Below are 7,500 nucleotides of genomic sequence, written 5' to 3'. Positions count from 1 at the left end.
AATTCTTACGCTAAATTGACAACTGCGGCATGGAGCTATAAGTAGGCGTGGAACCTGCCTCTTATGGTTTAGGGGTCGACATATCTCTCACTCAATGGAGTTCCGGGAGGCGAGGTCGGTAGCAGAAAGCAGTGAAAGGCCAACTGCATCCAAAAGCGATCGCACGGGCCGAAATCCCGGGATGACTCGTTTGGTACGACGCTCCAGCGCCATGCCTGGAGGTAATGCGTTTTTCTCCGTGAGCGCATGCGTTAATGTTCTGGTTTCCAATGCATACTATGCCAAAAAAAAAAGGATGCTGGTTTTTACAAGGAAATTGTTGACATTTCAATTAATTCTACAGGCATAAGCGAAACGTAAGAAGCCTGCTTTTCTAGTCTTCTGGAGACAGAGGTTAGACTGGGACGCCCAAAATGCTTTGTTGTAAACATGGCGGTTCACGAGTGAAGTTGTCTCTCTGGCCTTTCTGTGGACGAATTCTAGGACCTACCGACACAATTCAGGGGACAAGTTTTGAAAAGCACGAGACTGGTTGACCGTCATCAAATGGCTGAGGCGTGAACGGAGGAAAAGGTGCGTGTGCTGTTAACGTGAGACTTTTGATTTCTGAATAAGTTTTTATCATAAAGAAATTCGTGATAAACTAGTGCTTTTTTCGCTGTTATCCTTGCATACGGCGAGAGCTACTGAAATTTAAACTGACCAATCAGAATTCAGCGAGCGGGAAAAACTGTGCTATCCTTGTGCTATCTGACGTCACGCCAATTGTTTACGTTCTGATTGGTTAGATCGGTGGACATTCGCTCAGCCTTCTTTTGTGACTCTCTTGACCGTTGCTTCTTTGAACTCAACGAGGAAGAAATGACGCATTGTTCTGACAATCAATTTGCCAATCCACTTTGTCCAGTTTATGACATGGGCTAGCATGTGATTAACAACCAGGATCGCTTTTTGAACTTTATTCTGTAGAAGAAGACGTTGCTGACTGAACATTTTTACGACGAAATCCCTTGGTTTGTTCAGCACTTTGATGTCCGATAACTGAGCCGCTCTAACGAGTGTTGGGTCAATCACATTTGGTCGTCTGACCTTTTGAAGTTCTTTCAGCACTTGTTTGTGTGTGTCCATCATGATCGAACTTCAGGTGAATAGTGAGGGGAACAATTTTTCGTTCATCTGCTGTGCCAAACAACAAACAATCCTGTTGGGTGTTCCACGTGCTTGGCAAGTTTTGCACGACCATCGTCTATCAGATCTGGAGTGGAGTTTTCTTTCAGTGATTACAACTTGCGATCGTTCTACAAACATCCACGTAGCATGCAGCACTTTTTTAGTGACTCGAGGATCCTGTTTTGCTGTTTCAAAGGGAGTCGTGCATTCTTGAGCAGTTAATTTGTTTGTTCTTCAGTGCTTGTATTTTTTCGTTTGTTCCTGATGTCGCAAAGTAACTTTGATGATTTGAAGGGACTTGAATCCTTAATTGAATTAGCGATTTTTTTATTAAGGAACCAACAAGTGAATGGTACACAAAATTAGGAGAAACTGTTGGTTGAATGGACAATAATTGTAGCCATAACAATGCAGGGCATCAACAATGGTTTCCCTTGTAAAATGTTAGGTTAAAGGGTTTGTTAAAGCTGTTTCCCATTTTATAGGGCATTGTGGTTGCCAGATTCACTTTCAAACTTATCATGGAAACGTAAATCAATACCAGTGAAAAGTCAGTCCCTTGAATTGTTGATAGAAAATTAATTTAAATGCATATTGAAACATCAGTTGAGGAATATTTTTTTTCATTCCCACTTTGTGAACCTAACATACATTGCTGCTGTTTGTTTATTGCTTGGTCATTCAATGTCTTGATCACATCAAATTATTTAATTTCTAGGTATTGTCTCAGACCTCCATAGAGACACTATCTTTATCTAAAAACTTAACTGGTTGCTTTTTGGAGCCCTTTTGTGGCATATTTAGATAGGCAGGAAATGTTCCACATTTTATGGTAAATAGTTCTGCATGGTTTTAAGGAATATATTGCAGCCAAATCTAATTTAATATGAGACTAAAATATGCTGCTTCACATTTTGTGAATTTAAAGACTATTAATATTGTTTGCGCTTGTTTTAAAAGGCTTAAGGCATAGTTAGTAGCTTAAGGTTAGCGTTCAAAAGTGTTCCTTCAATAATCTTATTCTGTAAATAGGAGAATTGGATTAAGGACAGTTTTTTCTTCTAGCTTCTTTCCCCATTGCCCTCTGAGAATGGAGTTGATTTGGTTTTGCCCAATGTTGAAAGATGAAACAATGCCTAAACCAGCCGCATGGAATACTTCATTGTGCTTTTTTACAAACATGGGCATGAGGGTGCTTGTAAGCATCTAACCGTGCCAGGCTCTTATGTAGCCTTTAATTTACTCCCGTCGGACCCGTTTGACCTTTTAGCATCCTGTATAGTGTCCCTCACTCAAAGGATTAAATTATAAATATGTATATGTATGTGTGTACCATTGTTTCGCATGCTAAAGTGTTATTATAAATAATTTATTTCTGTAAGAGAGTCTTCTTTTCGTGTCGGTCATTCAAAAATTGTTGGAATTGCTTGTTTGAGCTGTTGGATGAAAGAGGCAGAACATTTGATGAGGCCCTCCTGTGGGGAGGGGTCCTTGTTCCCATTAAATATTTGCTTGTGTTTCCAGGTTGTTCCCCAAATTACTTTCAAAATTGTTTCCAGCTTTTTGATCCCTAAAATTTAAATTGGTTTTCTTCCCTTGTTCCCTAAAATATTTTGATATTGTTACTCTGTTCCCCAGTTCAAATTAGCCATGTTCTCTTCTTCCCCAAAACCCCTGGGAGTGCCTCTTTGATGTTGATTCTCTTATTGGCCTCATAGTAATTCACTGTAGAATTGCAAGACACAGCAAGTTCTTATTTGGAAGTGAGGGAAAAGTTTTGAATGACTTTTCACACAATACAAGAAACACAATTTTGACTGCCCCTTCTAGTCTATTCTAGATCTTGCTCTTTTCGGACATGAATCAGCTGGCGACCTGCGTGAGGGCAAGCTCTAGAAGCTCTTCCTTAGTGAGCCTTTGCTGAAAAACTTTCCAAGTCTGGCTTCCCCGTGTTAGGGGCCGAGGTTTTTGTGCAAAATTCATCAGCGACTTCCTTGCAGCTTATAAACGATGTTCCTTCGAGCAATGGTCAATAAAAGTTTTGTAGTGCTTATACAAATTTTCGCTACTTAAAAACGTATGTTTACACGAAACAAATATCAACTTGGCAATTTTTCTTTCCCGATACCCCATTTAAAATTCACGTGAGCGCTATTAATAAAGGGCCAGAAAACCATTTAATGGCAATTTTTTTGTCAACAAACATGAGTTGTCCGCGAGCAGAATTCGAACGTAAGCTGTTGTGCTTTGGCTGTTATTTATGTTTTTTCTTACTATTCTAAGACGAATGCAGGCTGATATTTTCGAATCAAGTGTAAGAAGACGGCAAAACCGTATTGATAATGTATTTACTTGTGTTCACCTCGCGAATAAAGACTGGTCGCATCTTTTCCACGGGGTAGATCGTCAGCAATGCCATTTACGCACAACCGAAATGCACTGTTACCAGTGAAAGGGCAAATGATTGACAGGATAGCACGGTTTTGACTGCCGCGCGCACTGCGGGCGCGGGTTCCGTATGCAAGGATCCTCGTAGCAAAAAGCTGGCCTTTCGTGATTTCTTGTCAACGGAACAGTATAATATAAATACTGAGAGAATACTTCTTCTTATGATTTTCGTGAAAATTACATTCTGTCCCTCAATAAACCTACTAGTTTTAATTTCAATTTCTCACTTGTCAGCTAAGTTGTGGAATGCGCTACCTGATTTTATCAGTACGACTGAATTGACAGGTTTTAAAATGACAATCCAGGACCACATCTTGTTTTGCCGCTTTTCTTTTAATGAACGTTCTTTAAATATTAATACCATGATTTAGTTATGTACTGTATATGCTACGTATTTTAACTGTAAATGTAATGTGTCGAAGATATTAGCTCTTGTAGTTACTCTGAAATTCGAGATGAAAGAAAGTTTTACCTTTTACCTTTGGCAGGTCGCGTATATACCCTTTGTCATCCGCGACTCCAGAGCTTACCATATGAGAGATAAAATTACTTTTCCCATGCATATTATATGAAAGCAATTGAAACAATTGACTCAGACAAAGGGCGGTCTGGAGCTGTGAGTAGGAGTGGGGTCTGTCTCATATGGCTTAATTTACAGGGCGACATTTCTCACCCTCAATGCCATACGGAAGGAGGGTCGGTATCTGAAAGCAGCGAAGGGCCAACTGCGTCTAAAAGCAATCGCACGGGACGAAATCCCAGGATGACTCGTTTGGTACGACGCTCCAGAGCCATGTCTGGAGATACTGCGTTTTTTCTCTCTTGTTCAAACATTCCGTCAGTGCATGCGTAAATGTTCTAGCTCTCCGATACGTAACATACCAAAAGAAAATTCTGGTTTGGCCAGCCGAAATATAGTACACCACTAAAATCAAAGCTAAGTTGTATCGGCTCTTGCTCAAAATATTTAGCTCTTCAACTTGTAACTACGCCGATCAGAACAAGCCACTGATCCAACGTACACCGACAGGAAGATTGTCCACGGTTGCTTGCTTCAAAACTCTAGAATTCTCTTTTGGTATGCTACGTATCAGAGAGCCAGAACATTTACGCATGCGCTCGCGGAATGTTTGAACAAGATAGAAAAAACGCAGTATCTCCAGACATGGCGCAATATCTCCCTCCTCTACGTACTTTATCACTCGACGCCATATTGCAATCTCGTAGTCTTGTCCACAAAAATACGTCATCAGGCCACGTGACCGTACATTTTGGCCGGCGCGATTCAAATACCAACTTTAAGAGCAAAATTGCACAACTTTCGGGCGTTATAAAATCGCCAATTTTTTTCAAACATGATTCAAACTTCGGAAAAGTGTCTTCAGAATGTTGAACTTTCAAAATATTAAAAACTGATTTCGCTTCATATGCACTTAATCAGTCATAGAATATGCGTTGCTTGAAAACAATTTTTTTGGTAAAGTTAACTTCAGTCAAACCTTTATCAAAGGCATAATCCAAGAAAGGACCTTCATTTTAACAACTCTTTTTCTCTTTCACTCTTTTTATTGAGTGCTTTGAGCTATTTTGCTGCTTAATCGCCTTGCGGTAAATCCCACTTTCATATATTGTACCCGATTCATAACATAGAAGTCTCTATCTCCGATGGAATGCCTCCCATCAGTTTATGTTATTATCTAGTTTTAGAACGGCTACTGCTCTATATTTGCGGGGAAAAACATGCATTGTTAACGAAGAAAATGTGTTCTTCCTTTCAAAAAAGATACCCAAATAAAGGTAATTTTTCAAAGAACCGGACTGTCTCTACTGCCACTGTATAATTTCAAATAGCAATAGGGACGTTTAGATTCTAGTACGAGAACGAGTACGAGATTTGACTGCCTATTTTAAAGCGAAAATACTTAGAAAATTTATGACCCGGACGATTAATCTTACCCTTTGTTAGCAGCATAGGTTGCTCAGTTATTCTTATTGCTGGTAAACGAGCCTTTTGCTGATCGAAAAATGCCAAAACTGCTACCGTGTTGTTGACTTGTTTTGACACGACGACATTCTTGCGAAACCTCGTTCTAAAATGACGACGGTATCACGTTTTTCCCGCCAAAATGACGCTGGCTCCCGCGCGCTCACTGTTGTTCTATGAGAAAAGTCTCGTACTCGTAGTCGTTCTCGTCCTAGAATCTAAAGCTCTCTAATGTTTAATTAAGACGACTTCGTTTTAGTAAGGAAGCTTAAGGTCCGACCAAGCGGCTTCAAACAAATTGATTCATGCGTCTGTCCTGTTATTGATAATGAATTTCGTCATAAAATTGTCAAAGTAGTTGTGGATATGCGATAGCCGAGTGGATCCGCACACAATTTGTTTTTTACAATAACAAAAAGGCAGAGGGGTTTAAATTAAGGCAAAACACGAGAAGAACGCGACACAAAAATGCGAGAAACTCCAATATCGCGTCATCATGTATTGCATAAAAATTAGCCAATGAGCGCGCGAGATTTTTGCAGTCATTGTATAAGTAAAACATCCATTCGATTTTATTTGAACGATGATGAGCAATGTCGACTGCTGAAGTGGGCAAACGCTTTCAAGAGGCTTTCAAACTGATTCAACATCGATTCAACTACGTTTCAATATGTTTCGACACACTTGAAAGGGGGAAGCAACATTGCTGTTCAACAAAATCGAACGGATGTTGAAGGTGTTTACACGGGTCTTTGAAGGTGCGGTAATACGTACCACCAAGAGAAAATGAGGGGACAGAGAGGGAGGCTCAAGGCGTTGGCCGGGATATGTTATGTCCACGAAAGTTATTTTTAGACGAGCGAAAGTCTTTGTTCTAGGGGAAGTCTGTCTTCCGAGACGTCCGCATGCAGTCTTGCTTCGCTCTCAGGTTCTTAGTGAAAAGAGAAAATGATGGCGCACGTGGAAGGCTGATGAATATATATTTTCTTTCAAACATCGGACCGAGGTTGGCCTGCATGCGGACGTCTCGGAAGACTTCCGCTCGTCTAAAAATGACTTTCGTGGAGATGACATATCCCAAGGGCTGGACCGGGAGCCTCCTTCTCTGTCCCCTCATTTTCTCTTGGTACCACAAAATCGAGCTACAAAACGTGCAACATTGTTGCGTAGCGAGTTTCAAAAGTGATGTAGTACGTATTACCATGCGTGCTACAATTTCACCAACAAAAATACATCGCGTGGGGATTGCGTAACCTTTTGTGCTGGTATAGCGCTGTGATTGGCCAATTTCTGACATCCAAGATGGCGGTCGAGGAAAGACGGCGTATATCAACAGCCTTGTTGATTATAGCTTTGTCACTTGAAGATGAAGAGTCGGTCCCACGAAAGAGAACTAGAAAGTTGTACATGAGGGAATGGATTGCTAGGCGGGAGAGTAAGGGAATTTACCATCAGTTGGTTAAGGAGCTGGAGGTAGAGGATCTGGCAGCGCATCGCGACTTTTTCAGGGTCACAAACAGTCAGTTTTGTTTTCTTGTCAGCCCAATCGTCGATTGGGCAAGGTTGCTGACCAGCGGTTTTCGTTAAAACAATGGTTTGCTGGGAGTGCTCAGTCTCACGGGTTCAGAAAACCTGGTTGTGGTCATTGTTATTTAAGGTTTTCATAAAATTCACACGAGTTTCGATTTTTTGGCTCATAAAGTAAATAGCCACGTGCTTGTACCTTTCAGGAAAGTGAAAGCTCTCATCAGTTGGCTAAGACTAACACTGGGATGGCTGTTTGCTTACAATGTCACGTGTTGTCGACTTATTCCTTTGCATTTTCCTTATGAATTTATTCTACTTTAACAAATTCGTTACCGTCATTTTCGTGTTTTAAAAGACAAACGCGCAAACTG

At 40.7% G+C, this 7,500-nt stretch overlaps 1 protein-coding gene across 1 annotated transcript in view; it reads right to left on the bottom strand.

Moving 5' to 3' along the window:
* Positions 1-3,938: 3,938 nt before the first annotated feature.
* Positions 3,939-7,500, bottom strand: part of LOC137999895 (T-box transcription factor TBX20-like) — a 24,768-nt gene continuing 21,206 nt past the window's right edge. The window contains exon 7 of the mRNA XM_068845862.1: positions 3,939-7,500. This exon is cut by the window's right edge and continues 319 nt beyond it. The gene's annotated coding sequence lies outside the window, so the exon portion shown is untranslated.

The sequence above is a fragment of the Montipora foliosa genome, chromosome 4, assembly GCF_036669935.1.
Source record: "Montipora foliosa isolate CH-2021 chromosome 4, ASM3666993v2, whole genome shotgun sequence".
In the NCBI taxonomy this organism is placed as follows: domain Eukaryota; kingdom Metazoa; phylum Cnidaria; class Anthozoa; order Scleractinia; family Acroporidae; genus Montipora; species Montipora foliosa.
The sequence above is the reverse complement of the archived record's forward strand: the minus strand, read 5'-3'. Positions and strand labels throughout refer to the sequence as shown.